We start from the raw sequence: 21,134 nt of genomic DNA on the forward strand, positions 1-21,134 counted from the left end.
AAATTCTGACGCTAAGTCACGTAATTATTCACTAATTGATTTGGCAAGCCGCTAGCTAGACATTTTCTAAATGATTCTGTAACTTTTAGTATATATAATAGCATCGGTATGGAATTACTTTTCTATTTGTAGGATCATTTAAATATTTTATAACCAAAATGTATATAACAATAATTGTACAAATATTGTAACATTCTTGGTCAGCATCACTAGTAATGTGAAAATAGTAGGTAATTAGAGTTCGACAGCACAGGATTTATGCCTTGAAATTAAAATAATATTTTTTGTGTAGTGCCACATTTGAAATGATTCGTGGTCACAATCAAAACTTTGTCACTGTTATAGGCCTAACTAATCGTAAGAAAATTAACTTTCCACCGTGTGGTGAGCCTCGTATTATGAATGAATTGAAAAATACATGCCACGAATCTGTGATTGCTGTGGCGAAAAATTTAAAGAAAATTGACTTTGCCACCGTGTGATGAGCCTCACATTATTCATGACTTGAGATATATGCCACAAATCTGTAATTGCTGTTGCAATAGAGTTAAAGAAAACATTTAAATGAGCTCAGAGCTCATATGTCTGCTTATATGATATAATATTATTCCTTGCTTAATTTCTATAATTAGGTTATAGATATCGTATTTTAAAGAGGGAATCTATTTTCTATAAAATATGACGTTTCCAGTATACAGATGTACTCGACCGAGACTTGTATTACATACATTGTATTACATACATTTGAGGAGGTACACATGCAATAACGCAGTCACATGTGGTTGTCAGTGGACAGGGGACAGGGGAGTAGCTTACAATTGGTTCACCTCTTACCTTAAGAACAGAAAGTAGAAGGTAATTCTCCGCAATATTGAGAGTGGTAGTGATGTTCAGTCCCAATGGGGCACTGTTATGTGGGGCGTTCCCCAAGGGTCGGTGCTGGGGCCACTGCTGTTTCTTATTTGTATAAATTATATGCCTTCTAGTATTACAGGTGATTCAAAAATATTTCTGTTTGCTAATGACACCAGCTTGATAGTGAAGGATCTTGCGTGTAATATTGAAACAATATCAAATAACGTAGTTCATTAAATAAGTTCGTGGGTTGTCGAAAATAATTTGATGCTAAATCACAGTAAGACTCAGTTTTTACAGTTTCTAACACACAATTCAACAAGAACGGATATTTTGATCAGACAGAATGGGCATATTATAAGCGAGACGGAACAGTTCAAGTTCCTAGGTGTTTGGGTAGATAGTAAGCTGTTGTGGAAAGCCCATGTTCAGGATCTTGTTCAGAAACTAAATGCTGCTTTATTTACCATTAGAACAGTATCTGAAATAAGTGACACTTCAACACGAAAAGTAGTCTACTTCGCATATTTCCATACGATTATGTCGTTTGGTATTATTTTTTGGGGTAATTCTTCTGATTGAAAAAGGGTATTTTTGGCTCAAAAACGAGCTGTTCGAGCTATATGTGGTGTAAGTTCGAGAACCTCTTGTCGACCCCTATTCAATAGTCTGGGAATTCTGACATTGCCCTCACAGTATATATTTCCTTTAATGTCGTTTGTTGTTAGCAATAATAGCTTATTCCCAAGAGTTAGAAGCTTTCACTCAGTTAATACTAGGCAGAAATCAAATCTGCATGTGGAATGCACTTCCTTGACTCTTGTGCAGAAAGGAGTGCAGTATTCTGCCGCATCCATTTTCAATAAGCTACCACAAGAACTCAAAAATCTTAGCAGTACACCAAACACTTTAAAGTCCAAACTGAAAAATTTCCCAACTCACTCCTTCTATTCTGTCGAGGAGCTCCTGGAAGAGCTAAAAAATTAAGCAAATTCCAATGTTACATTGTTGATTTTCCTTATTTAAATTTACGACTTGTCACCTGAATATATGTTTTTTTTTATATTTCATTTTATCTGTTTCTAATATCGTGTTATGATTTCATGTATTGACTCGTTCCATGACCATGGAGACTTCTCCTTAATTTTGTCCCACGGAACAATAAATAAATAAATAAATGAGGTCCCTAAGTCTGCCAACACTGTCAAACTGTGTCATCCTGGGAGAATGGACGATACATATCGTTGTCAATGGACACAAGGTCCCTCAGTCTGCCTACTTTGTCAGACTGTCTCACCATAGGAAAATTTGACTTCTGGTGTGGTTGTCAGTGAATACGAAGTCCCTGAGTCTGCCTACATCTTAAATTAACTGATGATGAAAAACAGATGTGGTCGTCAGTGGACACAAGGTCCCTGAGTCTGCCTACGTTGACAAACTGTCTCACCAGAGAAAAATTTGACTTCAAGTGTGGTTGACAGTGGATATGAAGTCCCTGTGTCTCCCTACACCTTAAATTAACTGAAGATGGAAAACAGGTGTGGTCGTCAGTGGATACGATGTCCCTGAGTCTGCTTACACCGTAAATTAACTGATGTAGGAATATTAATGTTGTTGTCAGTGGATATGTAGTCCCTGAGTCTGCTGCACTTAAAACATGTAGACCTGGTTTCTTTTGACCAGATGGAACTGCGAGCATAAAAACATGAAATATCATGTAGTCAGGCCACTACTGATTAATGACATGGAAACGTAAGTACCCAAATGCACCAGATAAAGTATCAATTTTTGCTGGTTATTAGGTTATGTTAGCTTATTAAAGACTATTCAATGCTTAAGTAATTATTGTTACACATCTGTTAAAACTTATATGATCTTTTTTATCTACTTATGTAAGAAACCTGTTATTATTGTCATATTTCCTTGGATGTTTTCTTATTACATACATACTAGGCTAGCAACATTTTCATACTATTTTTGTACAAGGAGCCAAGTAGGTAAGAAACATTTCTGCCATTTTGTATAAAATTTTAACATTTTTCTCTTGCCTATATGCCATACAAGAAAATTATCGTAGTTTTGTAAAAAAATTTACTGTTTGTTCCTTGCCGCTATGTTAGGCAAGAATCACCCTTCAAAATTTTCAAAAATAAGGTGGGGAGGGGGTTATGAGAGTTGGCAATACTCTCACAGGATTTAAAGGTTGGCTACAGCACGCCTACACAAGCTCTGGAATCTAAGATATTGTTGTCGTGCTTCGCAGCGCGCGGATGAACCATTGGCAGTTTGGAAGGCAGTGTAGGAGCCCGCGTGCTGTGTTGCGCACGTGTGTTGGGCGAAGGGTCGTCGACCAGCTGCCGTACTGCTGTGTCCGCCAGCAGCGACACAGGATTTGGTAGTGAGTTGATATTTTTATAATTTGCAGCGTGCTTATTAATTTAAAGAAAAGAATTTGTGTATATGCGTAGCAGCAGAATGTAATGGTGATAATGATAGGAGTTGAATTCTTAAGGGAAACCATTGTTAGATTAAGTATTGATTTTTGTTATTGATTTCTTTTGTAATTGCCAGGGAATTGTTTCACCATGTATTTAATTCACAAGTATTTGAGTCGGTCTCAAGAGTTTGATTAATTTGTAATATTGCTTTAATGCCACTGGAGGCAGATTTATATACAAAGCGATTGTTCAAAGAGCTTCTAGCATTTTGTTAATTGAATGAGAAAGAATCGCTTTCAGAATATAGTTTAAAAAAAGGAGCCACATTTGACCAAACCCTTTCTCTCGAATTATATGAATTATATGTAGTTGTAGTAAGCAGCAGCAGCCGCAGCAACAGCAGGAGCCGCCATACAGAACATGCATTGCACGCAGCATGAATAATAGGTTTTTTTATGTTTTTGTTAAATAATGGAACGCAGCAGATCAAGCAGTGGCAGCAGAAAGACCAAGTAAGTTATTTGTCGTGCACAGAAAGACCAAGTAAGTTATTTGTTTTGCACAGGACCAATTAAAAAAAGATAAAGTTTGGGCGATCTCTGTAATAGTAAAGTTAACAAGAGTACAAGCACGAGATTTTCAGTAGAAAACACGAGATAAGAAGACAGAGCTCGCGACTTGCAGCACTGCTTCCCTTTCATGTCCCTCAAGTCTTATAACTACCATCAGGTTTCTGTACAAATTGTAAATAGACTTTCGCCCCCTGTATTTTACGCATGCCACCTTCGGAATTTGAAAGAGAGTATTCCTGTCAACATTGTCAAAAGCTTCCTCTAAGTCTACAAACGCTAGAAACGTAGGTTTGCCTTTTCTTAATCTATCTTCTAAGATCAGTTGTAGGATCAGTATTGCCTCACGTGTTCCAATATGTCTACGGAATCGAAACTGATCTTCCCCGAGGTCGGCTTCTACCAGTTTTCCCATTTGTTTGTAAAGAATTCGTGTTAGTATTTTGCAGCAGTGGCTTATTAAACTGGTGGTTCGGCAGTTTTCGCATCTGTCAACACCTGATTTCTTGGGTATTGGAATTAAAATATTCTTTTTGAAGTCTGACGGCATCTCGCTGGTGTCATACACTTTGCTCATCAGATGGTAGAGTTTTTTCAGGACTGGCCCTCCCAAGGCTGTCAGTAGTTCTAATGGAATGTTGTCTACTCCCGGGGTCTGGTTCGACTTACCTCTTTCAGTGCTCTGCCCGTGTTATGACGTTTTAAATAGGGATTTTTTTTTATGACAACCTCCCGGTATTTGTAACTGACCACATTGGGCGATGACCGAACTTCATCATTCAGCGTTTCCTTTTCCGCTGTTGGAATGCGCCTACAAGTGGGCACGTTATTAAGATGGGGAGCAGTAATTCTGTTCCTCCCTGGGGAGCTGTTGGTGCTAGTACGGCACTTCTGCGGGTCTGCAGACTTTGTCCCTCTGTTAGCAGGTCGTCCTGTGTTAGCGGCGGCAGAATTCTCTCCAGGTCCACTGGTGTAATTACGGCGAGTATGCTGCTAATGGGATTGCCTTGTCGAGCAGGGCGTCCGGCGGGCGCCGGAAGCCGACGCGGCGGATACGAAGCGGAACAGGAAGCTCCGAGGCGCAGCCAAGCTGGCTGGCGTGGTCGCGCTGCGCGCCCTCTGCCGCTGCCGCCCCCGCCCCCTCCCCCACCCACAGACCTACCGCCCACCGCCAGGCAACACCCTGCTGCGACGCAACACCGCTTCGTCGAGACACAAGGAAAACAAAGCCAGACTCCAGCAAAAGCGCAACTGGTGAACAGTGTGGAAGACGAATCTCAGATTCTCTTGTAAAGGGAGTAAGTCATTCAAGACACGACAAGATTTGCAGTCAGTCAACTTCACCGTCCACAACTGTTCGTTTTCTACACAGGGAGAGACTGCGAATAGGCTTCTCCAACATCCGATCTCTCTCAATGTAGTACATATTTATCTGTCAGGCGCAAATGTTAGTAGTGCACAGCCAACTGTAGCTCTAGGGAAACGACGTTACGCACGTTGAAAAATTATTGCCAACGCCATTTGAAAGTGTCACTTAAAATAGGATACATTTGGGTCATTAGAAAGTCACTATTATATTTTCTATGACCTGAATGAATCTTTTGAGGCTATCATAGTATCACTTATTCCAACGATCAGTGAACGCTTGTCCACATCATATAGAAATCCAGTGGCACAGATTGAAACTAAATTGGATTCGAGTGATTAACTGTCAGTCACAGATGTCAAATTTTATAATCTGCCGTATATATCTTGCATTTTTGTTTTAACAAGTGATTTTCATTACAATTGCATCCTAATCAACCACGATTTTTAATTTTTTTAAATCGCATATTAGTACCTTAAGCTTCATTAATAAGTGCGATGTGTAGACACATAATAGTTCCTATGCTCAGGAAATGACAGCTCGGTTCAGATGAGGCGAATCACGCGTCGCCATCCTGCGGAAGTCGCTCGTAAGTGGTAAGGCTTTCCTTCCTCCTGCGTGTTACGAGATGTCAGGTGTGTTTGTCGAGTGGGCGACTGTGATGTGTGCTTATACATTTAATGTTTTACGTTTAACATTTTTTTTTCTCCACATCTCGTGGTCACGCGGTAGCGTTCTCGCTTCCCGAGAGCGGAAGCGAGGTCCCGTGTTCGATTCCCGATGCGGTCAGGGATTTTCACCTACCCCGATATTAATGGGTGTTGTGTCGTCCTCATCATCATCAATCATCTCCATTACGGTCAGAAGCCCCCCCATGAACCATGGACCTTGCCGTTGGTGGGGAGGCTTGCGTGCCTCAGCGATACAGATAGCCGTACCGTAAGTGCAACCACAACGGAGGGGTATCTGTTGAGAGGCCAGACAAACGTGAGGTTCCTGAAGAGCGGCAGACGCCTTTTCGGTAGTTGCAGGGGCAACAGTCTGTATGATTAACTGATCTGACATTGTGATACTAACCAAAATAGCCTTGCTGTGCATGTACTGCGAACGGCTGAAAATAAGGGGAAACTACAGCCATAATTTTTCCAGAAGGCATGCAGCTTTACTGTATGGTTAATGATGATGGCGTCCTCTTGGGTACAATATTCCGGAGGTAAAATAGTCCCCCATTCGGATCTCCGAGCGGGGATTACTCAGGAGGACGTTGTACAGAAGAAAGAAAACTGGCGTTCTACGGGTCGGAGTGTGGAATGTCAGATCCCTTAATCGAGCAGGTAGGTTAGAAAATTTAAAAAAGGGAAATGGATAGGTTAAAGTTAGATATAGTGGGACTTATTGAAGTTCGGTGGCAGGAGGAAGAAGACTTCTGGTCAGGTGAATACAGGGCTATAAATACAAAATCAAATAGGGGTAGTACAGGAGTAGGTTTAATAATGAATAAATAAATAGGAATGCGAGTAAGCTATTAGAAAGAACATAGTGAACGCATTATTGTGGACACGATACATACGAAGCCCACGCCTACCACAGTAGTACAAGTTTACATGCGAACTAGTTCCGCAGATGACGAGGAGATTGATGAAATTTATTATGAGATAGAAGAAATTATTAAGATAGTGAAGGGAGACGAAAATTTAATAGTCATCTGTGACTGCAATTCGATAGTAGGAAAATAAGAGAAGGAAACGTAGTAGGTGAATATGGAATGGAGGGAAGGAATGAAAGAGGAAGCCACCTGGCAGAATTTTGCACATGGGATAAGTTAAACATAGCTAACACATGGTTCAAGAATCGTGAAAGAAGGTTGTATCCATGGAAGAAGTCTGGAGATACTGGAAGGCTTCAGATGGATTATATAATGGTAAGACAGAGATTTAGGAACCAGGTTTTAAAGTGTAAGACATTTCTAGGGGCAGGTGTGGACTCTATTGGCTGTAAACTGTAGATTAAAACTGAAGAAGCCGCAAAAAGGTAGGAATTTAAGGATATGGGACGTGGATTAACTGACAGAACCAGCCGTTGTAGAGAGTTTCAGGAAGAACATTAGGGAACGACTGACAAGAACGGGGGAAAGAGATACAGTAGAAGAAAGATGGGAAACCTGAGAGAGATGAAATAGTGAAGGCAGCAGAGGATTAAGTAGGTAAATAGATGTGGGCTAATTGAAATCCTCGGGTAACAGAAGAGATATTGAATTTAATTGATCTAAGGAGGAAATACAAAAATGCAGTAAATGAAGCAGGCAAAAGGAATACAAACGTCTCAAAAATGATATCGACAGGAAGTTCAAAATGGCTTAGCAAAGATGGCTAGAGAACATATGCAAGGACGGAGAGACGTTTATCACTAGGGGTAAGATAGATAGTGCCTACAGGAAAATTAAAGAAACCTTTGGAGATAAGAGAATCACTTGCACGAATATCAAGAGCTCAGATGGAAACCCAGTTCCAAGCAAAGAAGGGAAAGCAGAAAGGTGGAAGGAGTATATAGAGGGTTTATACAAGGGCAATGTACTAGAGGAAAATATTATGGAAATGGAGGAGGATGTAGATGCAGATGAACTGGGAGATATTAAACTGCGTGAAGAGTTTGACAGAGCACTGAAAGACAAGTCGAAACAAGGCCCTGGGTGTACAAAACATTCCATTAAAATTGCTGATAGCCTTGGCGGAGTCAGCCCTGACCAAACTCTACCACCAGGTGAGCAAGATATATGAGACAGGCGAAATACCCTCAGACTACAGAAAGAACATGATAATTCCAATCCCAAAGAAAGCAGGTGTTGACAGATGTGAAATTTACCGAACTATCAGTTTAATAAGTCACGGCTGCAAAATAATAACACGAATTCTTTACAGACGAATTGAAAAACTGGTAGAAGCCGACCTCGGGGAAGATCATTTTGGATTCCGTAGAAATGTTGGTACACGTGAGGCAATATTGACCCTACGACGTATCTTAGAAAATAGTTTAAGGAAAGGCAATCCTACGTTTGTAGCATTTGTAGACTTAGATAAAGCTTTTGACAATGTTGAATGGAATACTTTCTTCCAAATTCTGGAGGTGGCAGGGGTAAAATACTGGGAGCGAAAGGCTACTTACAATTTATACCGAATCCAGACGGCAGTTATAAGAGTCGAGGGGCATAAAAGGGAAGCAGTGGTTGGGAAGGGAATGAGACAGGGTTGAAGCATATCCCCGATGTTATTCAATCTATGTATTGAGCAAGCAGTAAAGGAAACAAAAGACAAATTCTGAGTAGGAATTAAAATCCATGGAGAAGAGATATATACTTTGACGTTCGCCGATGACAATGTAATTCTGTCAGAGACAGCAAAGGATCTGGAAGAGCAGCTGAACGGAATGGACAGTGTCTTGAAAGGAGCATATAAGATGAACATCAACAAAAGCAAAACGAGGATAATGGAATGCAGTCGAATGAAATCGGGTGATGCTAAGGGAATTATATTAGGAAATGAGACGCTTAAAGTAGTAAATGAATTTAGCTATTTGGGGAGCAAAATAACTGAGGATGGTCGGAGTATAGAAAATATAAAATGTAGACTAGTAAAGGCAATTAATTCGTTTCTGAAGAAGAGAAATTCGTTAACATCGAGTACAGACTTAAGTGTCAGGAAGTCGTTTCTGAAAGTATTTATATGATGTGTAGTCATGTATGGAAGTAAAACGTAGACGTTAAATAGAGAATAGAAGGTTTCGAAATGTGGTGCTACACAAGAATGCTGAAGATTAGATGCGTAGATCACATAACTGATGAGGACGTATCGATTAGAATTTGGGAGAAGCGAAATTTGTAGAACAACTTGACTAGGAGAAGGGATCGCTTGCTAGGACATATTCTGAGGCATCAAGGGATCACCAATTTAGTAATGGAGAGCAGCGTGGAGGGTAAAAATCGTAGAGGGAAACCATGAGATGAGTACACTAAACAGATTCAGAAGGATGAAGGATGTAGGTTGCAGTAGTTTCTGGGAGATGCACAGGAGAGAGTAGTATGGAGAGCTGCATCAAACCAGTCTCCGGACTGAAGACCACAACAACAACGGTCGGAGGAAGGCAATGGCAAACTACCTCCATTAGGACCTTCCATATCACGGCGGTGTGGGTCACCTGCATCGTCTCCTATCCTCTGTCAAGGTGTATGGGACCTCCTCATCACACCTGTGTTTTAAGGGTTAAGAGAAGGTCAAAGGTGAAAGCCAGTGCCGTCATCGGGCTGTAGAAATAATATTGGTATTCATTTATCGATAAAATGTTGTCATGATGTCGGCAGTGGTGATACATTTCCCTAGCATGCCAGTCTTTCACAACTCTATTTTCCAGGTACCTTTACTGGGTATTGGATATAAGGAGTCACTGTGTTTCGGATAACATAACAATAAACTGAATAAAACGATTATTAATTGGGTATTTGTAGCGTGAAATGGATATGTAGCTGTTAACAACTAATCTTGAGCCGCGCGGGATTAGCCGAGCGGCCTAAGGCACTATAGTCATGGACTGTACGGCTGGTCCTGGCCGAGATTCGAGTCCTCCCTCGGGCATGGTTTTGTGTGTTTGTCCTTAGCATAATTCAGGTTAAGCAGTGTGTAATCTTAGGGACTGATGACCTTAGCAGTTAAGTCCCATAACATTTCACACACACAATCCTTCCGTGACTGTATTACTTTCGAAATATAAAGAACAGCCTCCTTCAGTCACAATCGTGGTTTTGTTTCTGAGCACGACGTTTTTCTTCAGTGGTTTTGACCGTCTACACGGTCCGTCCAACAGACAAAATTACTGATCTGAAATAACATCCAAGACGATGGTTGGTTGTAGTGTACATAATTTTTTATTTTAAATAGTCTCCTTGTGATTCCATTCACAACTGCAAGCGTTGGAAAAATTGTTCAAAACAATTCTGATAGTTAACAAGTGGAATTGCCTTCTGGATCTTTGTCATAGCCTTCCTGATACGGGTAATAGTGTCGAAACAACGTCCTTTCATCTTCATTTTCAGTTTGGAAAACAGCCAGAAGTCGCACGGAGCATAATCCGGTGAGTAAGGAGGACGGTCAAGTGCAATCATACCTTTTTCAGCCAAGAAACTAAGTACGGTCTTGCTTTTGTGCACCGGAGCATTGTCGTGCAACAGACACCATGTTCCTTGGGTGCAGTATTCGGGTCTAGCCCGAAGATTTCTGGCCCATAAAGGAGTCAGAACACCCCGGTAATAACGTGCATTCACCATTACCCTTCTGGAGCGAATTCTTTGTGGATAATTCATTGGTAATCAAAGAAAATTGTAAATAGTCAACTTTTATAGTCTTCTCTTCCTCAGTTGCGTGTAATATTACAGTATATTAATAATTTTTTTTTTACTTATGAACCGTCTGACAGCAACTGAATAAAACACAATTTTAGTACCATACGCGTTTCGCCTTTATTTTCTGCAAGGCATCATCAGTGGAATGGAATATGTACATATGTTAGCTATTTCATTTACATTTTTGTCATTGTCCCTATAGGTTATAAACAGTTCTGGTGGTCGGTATTTCCTATTAACTAGTATTGTTTTGAACTGTACTTACAGGTTGCGTGGACAATTTCCTACATATTACGCTCCTGTTGCATTTTTGGTGTTGTTCTTCTTCTTATGAACGCCAATTTGATGTTTTTTCCCCATTCCACAACACTATGCACTGAACGCTTGTTTTAAAGCAATGTTTTGGTTTCTGTTACGGTCTGTCAAATGTTTTTGCCAAAGATCGAATGTTATAGCCAAACTTATGATTGTAACTATTGAAGTATCTGTGGTCTGTTCGTGTATGCATTTGTGTGTTCATTTGTGTATGTGTGTGTGTGTGTGTGAGTGAGTATTTTTTGGTGTGATATATATTTTTTGTGCTGTGTGTGTGTATGTGTATTTTGGTGCTATATATATATATATATATATATATATATATTGCTGTGTGTATGTGTGTGTGTGTGTGTTTGTGTGTGTGTGTGTCTCCAGATTTTTTTTCTCTTATTATGTTTGTTTTCTGCTATGACTTTCTGGATGTGGAAGTTTTCTTGCATTTGTGTAAGATGTTTGTCATGGTTGCTTATTCTCATTATTTTCATTTCTTGTTCCATGTTTGTAGGATGATGGTTGTAGTGTTTTAAATGCTCTACAAATGTGGAATGGTTTGTTTCATACTTCCAAAATCTGATATGTTCTTTGTATATTGTTTGAAAATTCCTGCATGTCATGCCTATGTATACTGCATCACAACTTTCACATTCAAGTTTATATATTCCTGATTGTTGGAGTTTGTCTCTCTTGGTAGCTGGCTGGCTTAGGTGTGATTGAAGGGTTTGCCCAGGCTTATATGCTATTTTGAAGCCATGTCTCTATAGGATGTTTGCAACTCTGAGTGTTAGTTGATGTGTGTAGGTCATGGTGTACCATCTGGTTCTTTTCTGTGTGGTGTTGTCATTGTGTGTGTTTGTTGAGTGTGTTTGTAAGTTTTCAGCTTGTGAGTTCTTTTGTATTGTGGAACTGTTGTGTTTGTTTTTTATTTGTGTTTTTATTTTTTGATTGAGCTTGTGTACCACATGTGTGTCATACCCGTTGTTCCTAGCTATTTGTATGATTGTACTCATTTCTTGTTCATAGTTTCTCTTGCTGAGTGGGATTCTGTTTAATCTATGTAACATGTGTCTTAGTGCTGCAAGTTTCTGGCTGTGGGGGTGATTGGATGTGGAATGTATTATTGTGTCTGTGGCTGTTGGTTTTCTAAAGATGTTAAATGTATGTTTACCATTTTCTTTTTTAATTTTAATGACAAGAAAATTTATTTGATTTTCTTTTTCTTTTTCAAGTGTGAATTTTATGTTCTGATGAGCTTTGTTTATTTCTGACTGGAGTTCATCTATTTTTTTCACTTGGCTCATCTACCAGACAAATAATGTCATCCACGTATCTGTACCAATATATGATTTTGAAACTTTCACTTGTTGTTATCTTATCAAATATCTGATTTTCTAGGTAACTGATGAAAATCTTTGCTAGTGCTCCTGATATTGGGGATCCCATGGGCAGTCCATCAGTTTGTAGATAATATTCTTTCTCAAACTGAAAGTAGTTTTGTTCAGTTGTCAATCTGAGCATATCTGTTATTTCATTTATTACATCTGTGGAGAGGTTGCTGTGGAATGAGAGATTTTGTTCTATGATTTCTATTGTTTCTGTGATAAGGATGGAGGTATACATATTTTCTATATCGAATGAAATCAGTGATGCTGTATGTGGTACCTATATGTTCTGTATGTTTTCTATTAGGTTTCCTGTGTTTATCACTGTTCTGTTGTTTTCTACTTTATAGTGTTTTGTAACTAACTTTTGGATGTGTTTGGCTATGCAGTATGTTGGGGCTTTCTTGAAGTTGATAACAGCTCTCACTGGCATTACGCCTTTATGTACTTTCGGTTGACTGCGGAGTGTTGGTGCTTGTGATTTTTTACTGTGTTAAGTAGTATTTCTGTTTGTCTCTGAGTGTGTGTCCAATGTTTTTCAGTGTTCGTTTCACATTTGCCTGGAATCGTGTAGTTGGATATGACTTCAGTTTTTTTATGGCGTTGGTGTTTATGTATCCTTGGTTTTTGTGATGTATTGCTCTTTAGCCATGAGTACTGTTTTATTTCCCTTTCTGCTCTTCTTATTAATACGTTATTGTCTGTTAACTTTTGTTTTAACCTTTTCGTAATAGCTGCTTCTGTTTGGTTGTTCTTATTGTGTGTCTGCTGTGTTTGTTTTATTATGCCTTTTATTTCTTCTTTTACTAGTTCTCTTGTCAGTCCTATGTTTATTTCACAATTATTTGGTTGTTCTTCACGTGTAAGGATGTGTTCGGTTTCTACTATGAGATTTTCTATGTATTGATTGTTCACTTTGCTATTGGTGCAGTGTTTCAAACCTTTTTCCAAGAGCATTTTTTCATTTTCGTGTTGTTCTGTCTCTGTTAGGTTAACTAAGCGTGGATGGAATGGGTGTTGGTGTTCATGTGGTTTAACATTTAAACTGTAAATGTGTTTTTGCGTCTTTATTACTGTTAGTTTCAATATCTTCTGTTTATGTTTGGTTTGTAAATGTTTCATTGCTGTGTATGTGTTGCGTTCAGTTTCTTCTACTAATGCCATGAAAACTGCAGCGTTTCCTTCGTTTTTTGCAAATTCTAGATGAGTCTCATAGAGCATCATGTTTAGGTGCTGTTTTTTCGAATAGAGCATCTTAATTTCATGTAGTAACCAATATCGTTCTGCAAATGATTTCGACTTTTGTGCCACTGTAGAACTGTTTTTAACCTTTACATTAATGTAACTTGGAATTAAATCGTTCTGTATGCATGTTTTGTTGAATTTTATACGCTGTATCGTCTTATGGAGGCTCAGATGTAATTTCTTGAACCTGTTGTGCACGTTGCTTGATATAGCTGTATTGGCATCTTCAACTTTTATAGTCCTCTCTTCCTCAGTTACGTGTAATATTACGGTATATTAATAATTTTTACTTATGGACCGTCTGACAAGAACTGAATGAAACACAATTTTAGTGCCATACGCGTTTCGCATTTTTTTGTCATTGTGCCTATGGGTTATAAACAGTTCTGGTGGTTGCTATTTCCTGTTAAGTAGTAATGTTTTGAACTGTACTTACAGGTTGCGTAGACAATTTCCTTCATATTACGCTTCTGTTGCATTTTTGGTGTTGTTCTTCTTCTTATGAAGGCCAATTTGCGGTTTTTTTCCCCATTCGACAACACTATGCACTGAACGCTTGTTTTAAAGCAATGTTTTGGTTTCTGTTACCGACTGTCAAATGTTTTTGCCAAAGATGGAATGTTATTGACAAACTTATGAGTGTAACGATTGAAGTATCTGTGGTCTGTTCGTGTATGCATTTGTGTGTGCATTTGTATATACGTGTGTGTGTGTGTGTGTGTGTGTGTGTGTGTGTGTGAGTGAGTATTTTTAGTGTGATATATGTTTTTTTGTGCTGTGTGTGTGTGTGTATCATCAGAACATAAAATTCACACTTGAAAAGAAAAAGATAATCGAATAAATTTTCTTGACATTACAATTAAAAAAGAAAATGGTAAACATACATTTAACATCTTTAGAAAACCGACAGCCACTGACACAATAATACATTCCACATCCAATCACCCCCACAGCCAGAAACTTGCAGCACTAAGACACATGTTACATAGATTAAACAGAATCCCACTCAGCAAGAGAAACTATGAACAAGAAATGAGTACAATCATACAAATAGCTAGGAACAACGGGTATGACACACATGTGGTACACAAACTCAATCAAAAAATAAAAACACAAATAAAAAACAAACACAACAGTTCCACAATACAAAAGAACTCACAAGCTGAAAACTTACAAACACACTCAACAAACACACACAATGACAACACCACACAGAAAAGAACCAGATGATACACCATGACCTACACACATCAACTAACACACAGAGTTGCAAACATCCTAAAGAGACATGGCTTCAAAATAGCATATAAGCCTAGGCAAACCCTTCAATCACACCTAAGCCAGCCAGCTACCAAGAAAGACAAATTCCAACAATCAGGAATATATAAACTTGAATGTCAAAGCTGTGATGCAGTATACATAGGCATGACATGCAGGAATTTTCAAACAAGATACAAAGAACATATCACATTTTGGAAGTATGAAACAAACCGTTCCACATTTGTAGAGCATTTAAAACACTACAACCATCATCCTACAAACATGGAACAAGAAATGAAAATAATGAGAATAAGCAACCATGACAAACATCTTATACAAATGCAAGAAAACTTCCACATCCAGAAAGTGATAGCAGAAAACAAACATGTGATAAATGAACAAACGCACATCAGCACAGGCTCCATACTACACTTAGTAAAGGAAATGATAACATAAAACAAAAAATAATAAGAAGAAGAAAAAAACCACCTGGAGACACACACACACACACACACACACACACACACTCACACAGCAAATATATATATATATATAACACCAAATTACACATACACACGCACACAGCACAAAAAAATATATATCACACCAAAAAACACTCTCACACACACACACACACACACACACACACACACAACGCACACACAAATGCATACACGAATAGACCACAGATACTTCAATAGTTACACTCATAAGTTTGGCTATAACATTCGATCTTTGGCAAAAACATTTGACAGACCGTAACAGAAACCAAAACATTGCTTTAAAACAAGCGTTCAGTGCATAGTGTTGTGGAATGGGAAAAAAACCGCAAATTGGCGTTCATAAGAAGAAGAACAACACCAAAAATGCTACAGAAGCGTAATATGTAGGAAATTGTCCACGCAACCTGTAAGTACAGTTCAAAACATTACTACTTAATAGGAAATACCAACCACCAGAACTGTTTATAACCCATAGGCACAATGACAAAAATGTAAATAAAATAGCTAACATATGTACATATTCCATGCCACTGATGATGCTTTGCAGAAAATAAAGGCGTAACGCGTATGGCACAGAAATTGTCTTTTATTCAGTTGCTGTCAGACGGTCCATAAGTAAAAGTTATTAATATACTGTAAAAAGTCTCATGACAGGACTTCTTTACATTCGCACTTTATTTGGTATTGGCTATACTGGACCATTTCATCCCGAACTCTGGAGCGCTATGAGTGGCTCGTACTGAAAACATTATGTTTCATGACCTGTTACGATGCATGACAGGAAGACTGTGTCCCCATCGGTCGATTCTTCACGTTTATGCAGTGTTCCACTCTGCAGTGGTTTTGATTGTCCGCGAGTGAGTGGGGCACAAAGCAACAGATCTTCTTTTTGCCTTAATTTTCTGTCACAATGCGATGCTCAGTTGTGTTAGGAATCGGTGAGCTCCTCAATTAACCTGATAGATGCATAACAATCATTGCGAAAAATTTCAGCTAGTTTTCAAACACCTTCTTCGACTCGAAGCGTCACTGATGCTCCTGTACGTCGATCGTCTTCAGTGCTCTCTCTGACAACACTAAATCTAGCATATCACTTGAAAACATATTTACGACTCGTTGCTTCACTACCATGAACACAATGTATCATTTCAAAAGTTTCTGTGGAACTCTTACCCACTTGGAAACAAAACAACCTTCTCACGTTGCTCCATTGCTCTTTTCACGACTGTGGCTCAAAACATGCTTTTAAACTTTTGTTTACTACGAGCAGTCTGTGATACCAGCGCTCATCCTTTTAAAGCAGTAGGTAGTCGAAACACTACGCCACTCAATTCCTGCATCAGTTCACAGATGGTAGTAATGGTTTCGCGAATGTAAAATCAGTCCTATTTTCTGAGAGGTGGACTGTTTTCATCGATTATTTAGTGATAAATTTATTAAACACTCACAAAATGCGGTCGTCATTCGAGATAAGAGCAAAATTTTATATTAATTCCCGAAGGGGAAGCTCTTAAATTAGTCCTGGTTCTTAGAATGCATTGCAACTCTATCTTTCACGCGAAAGAAACGAATTTCTTTGGCATGAATTGTCAGGAGCTTTGTTGTTTGGAGCCCTGAATTCCCACCCTCATCTAATGCTACGGTAGTCTAATTCACTAAAGAATGGAGCATATCCTAGTTAGAGCTTATCGGAAGAGAATCATCTATAGACACGTACGTCACTGGTAATTCTGTAACTCCGTTAGTAACTGGCGGTTTTCAAAAATAGGTAGAATTTTCTAAAAGACATCTTACTCGCCGTTGACCGAAGAATTATTTATTTCACAATTGCTGTTTCAGCCATTTGGCTATTTCAAGTGGTACTGCAAAAGATTTTGCTTGAGCATATATCAGAAAAGTATTCATATCATCGTCAAAAACAGGTTTTCCACCGTCGAAATACATTAACTTCAATCGAGAGTGAAACTCTTTACATCGTGAAATGATGTAAGGTACCTAAAATTTTACCAATTTTAACAAAATTAGTGTAATTGGCCACAAATCAGTGTTCTAGCACACTGTTTACATGTGGTCTAAGGCCATTGGAGCGAAAATACATTCACAAATGAAGACGACCTGTCTGTTGCGAATGATGTTAACATTGGTTACACTGCACGTAATATACATCGACTCACGATATACAGAGTTTCACACTCATCACATATAATATCCAAACCGAACTTGGCAGTAGCATCCGAACCAAACTGTTATGAATGACAGGCCTTCTTACAGCGTTTGTCATAGGTACTTCTGCGTTTCCAGACGTTATCTCCGTCAAAACTGCTAGACAGATAGAGAAACGACAGTGGTTACAGCAAATCGTCAAGTTCTGAACTCACTTCACACGTGCTCAGTATCGGCACAATTTGTGACGCGGCGAACGTCAATACGTGCGTGCAGTGTGCGTGAGAGCGCAACGACAGCGGCCTTCATTGGAATTCCGTTAATTGGGTTGCCTGTCAACGGGTGCAAACTAATTCGTTGCGACAATACGGAGTGAATGATTTGTCTATATGTACTGACACTCCTGTCCCGTAGTGGCGAACTCTACATTCAGCTGTGGCAGGTACTATGAATTAAAACTTCGGGAGATGCTCTATACACGTGTCATTTTTCTGTATGTCATGAAATTTCACGCAGTCGTCTTTTGAATCTGTGGAGGTACTTGCGAAAAACCCTCTACTTGGTCTGTATAATTTTCTCCTCATCTTCGACATACTATCTGTGAATCCAGTTTCAGTATCAACAGTTCTTAACCAGATTTTTAAAAAAGCATTGCAATGCTCTCAGAAAAATATTTTCGTTTGAAATAGAGACGGAACGGACGCAATAACAAATCAGTCACATCATAAATTGGCATCGTCCTTTAATGTGAATGGGTTAAGAAGAAATATCTCTCGACGTGTCAATAACTATTTTCAGTGGTTGGAAACACCTCAACTGAAAATTGTTTTTGGGGTAAACCCGTCTTCCAAATAAACAAAATTGAAGGTAAACTTGCTTCACATATAATCATAAATTTTATTATGTTTAAAAAGCATATGAATCTCACATTGAACATAGGGATACGAGCGTTGTGAGGAAACACAAAGAACAAAAAATTCAAAACTTTAAAAGTGAGTGTTACGTGATTTTTGGTACATTTTCAAATTCTTTGGAATGAGTCAGTTTTTGAACTGATCATTTTTATATAATGTTAGAATGGATATCAGTTTTGAAATTAATTCCCTTGTACCATCACAAAAGATATTAAACAGCATCGAAGAAACATTAACATAACTGATTTCCAAATACTGCACTGAATCATTGTCCTCTCTGATATGCTTATTAATGTAGGTTTTATGTATTTATTCACCTGTGTAAGTTTTCGTTGTTTTATAAGTAACGAAAATTTTAGAAAATTCCGACTGAGTGAGCAAGAAATTTCCGACAACCATTCTGTGTATATAAACAGAAAAGACTTCGCATACAAAAAATTTGCTATCATTGGGTTACTTTGTCAAAACCAACAACTATAAAAGTACGAGAACCACAATTTTTTATATCTGTGAAGTCAGGTATAGCGCATTTACGATACGTCGTAAACATCGATATTTTACCTGTGCTATATCGTGAGCTTCAATGAATCTCGAAAAATTTATCGAAATATTAATGTATTGATACCTCAGAAAACCGTCACTCACACAGTACCCAAGACTTTAAGAACCGACAAGTGCGTGATTATTGCACAATCAGCTTAATAGCTCATGCATCCAAGTTACTGACAATAATAGTATACAAAAGAAGGGAACAAAAAATGGAGAGTATGTTAGATAACGATCAATCTGGCTTTAGGAAAGGTAAATGCACCAGAGAAGCAATTCTGATGTTGCGGTCGATAAAGTAAGCAAGACTGAAGAAAAATCAAGACGCATAGGATTTGTCGCCTAGTAAAAGACGTTCAGCAATGTTTCCCCTTCATAGAGTACATGTATATTTATGAACAATATATGTGAAATGTATGTAGCCTATGTCTCTCCGACTGTTCACTGGAATACTGTGCAAACATCTGAAGTACGTCGGTCAAGAACTTTTGGAGATTTTTGGTAATGGCTGTAAGCAACGACTTGCCTTTACAAAGGGTGTTACAAAAAGGTACGGCTAAACTTTCAGCAAACATACCTCACACACAAAAAAAGAAAATACACATTAATCATGGAATGGAAACACACAGCAACAGAACGTACCAGCGTGACTTCAAACTCTTTGTTACAGGAAATGTTCAAAATGTCCTTCGTTAGCGAGGATACATGCATCCACCCTCCATCGCACGGAATCCCTGATGCGCTGATGCAGCCCTGGAGAATGGCGTATTGTGTCACAGCCGTCCACAATACGAGCACGAAGGGTCTCTACATTTGGTACCGGGGTTACGTAGACAAGAGCTTTCAAAGGCCCCCATTAACGAAAGTCAAGGGGGTTGAGGTCAGGAGAGCGTGGAGGCCATGGAATTGGTCCGCCTCTACCAATTCATCGGTCACCGAATCTGTTGTTGAGAAGCGTACAAACACTTCGACTGAAATGTGCTGGAGCTCCATCGTGCATGAACCACATGTTGTGTCGTACTTGTAAAGGCACATGTTCTAGCAGCACAGGTAGAGTATCCCGTATGAAATCATGATAGCGTGCTCCATTGAGCGTAGGTGGAAGAACATGGGGCCCAAGGAAGACATCTCCAAAAATGCCTGCCTAAACTGTAGAGCAATGTGTCGCATGTCAACACAAGCACTAAAGTCAACATTACCTTCCTTCAATTTGGCCAACTGGCGGTGAATCGAGGAAGTACAGTACATACTGACGAAACTAAAATGAGCTCTAACATGGAAATTAAGCGTTTCCGGATACATGTCCACATAACATCTTTTCTTTATTTGTGTGTGAGGAATGTTTCCTGAAAGTTTGGCGGTACCATTTTGTAACATTCTGTATACTGGAGTAGGTTAATGTATTACCGTGTTTATGTTAATAAAGAAACAGCACCTACATATATTTTATGAGTTTCTACAAAGGTAATCATCGGTGGAGTAGACAGACCAGCACTACAGGAAGCTCTATAAGACTGCGTTAACTCGACCACGTTCTCAAGATGACGTTAAATACGATCTCTCGAACATAGTATTAATGAATATATATGATACATACTGTGTTAATGTTAGTCCCATTAAGTACTTTTGTAGATGGGTGCTAGTCCGTGTGAAATATATCTAGAGTATTTTTTCAGTAAAGATAAATGTCAGTAAAGACAAAGGGCATTAATGGCTGTTCATGTACTGAAAAGCAATTGTCAACATGATTTTTCACCAGGTCTCGGCAAGATTTTCAAGAACTAAGGTTGGATATAGCTGAAATAACATGCTCCCCAACCATTTTAACATAGTCTGGAGGAACTGAAAACTCCGTGAAAAAAGTTCTTCTGCGTATACATTGCAAAATAAATGGATAAAGTGAGGCACTTCTTTTTCTTGGCACGGTGACCGTGCAATTTAGTTACGACTTAGTGAATATTATGTAGTACATTGAGTTACGTACAATATTGTGCAAAAATTATACATTACTTTTCACTTGTAACTAACATATCTCGAGGAACTTGATCAATTCATAGAAAGAACTGCCACAGTATACTACAGAACGCAACTGAAAGAAATACGCAATAAGAAGAACAGAAGTTACATTTTTACTCAAAGACAATAAATTCCCTGGAGTCACCGCGATTTATGATGGTCTCCTGGACATTACA

The sequence above is a fragment of the Schistocerca cancellata genome, chromosome 2, assembly GCF_023864275.1.
Source record: "Schistocerca cancellata isolate TAMUIC-IGC-003103 chromosome 2, iqSchCanc2.1, whole genome shotgun sequence".
Taxonomy (NCBI): domain Eukaryota; kingdom Metazoa; phylum Arthropoda; class Insecta; order Orthoptera; family Acrididae; genus Schistocerca; species Schistocerca cancellata.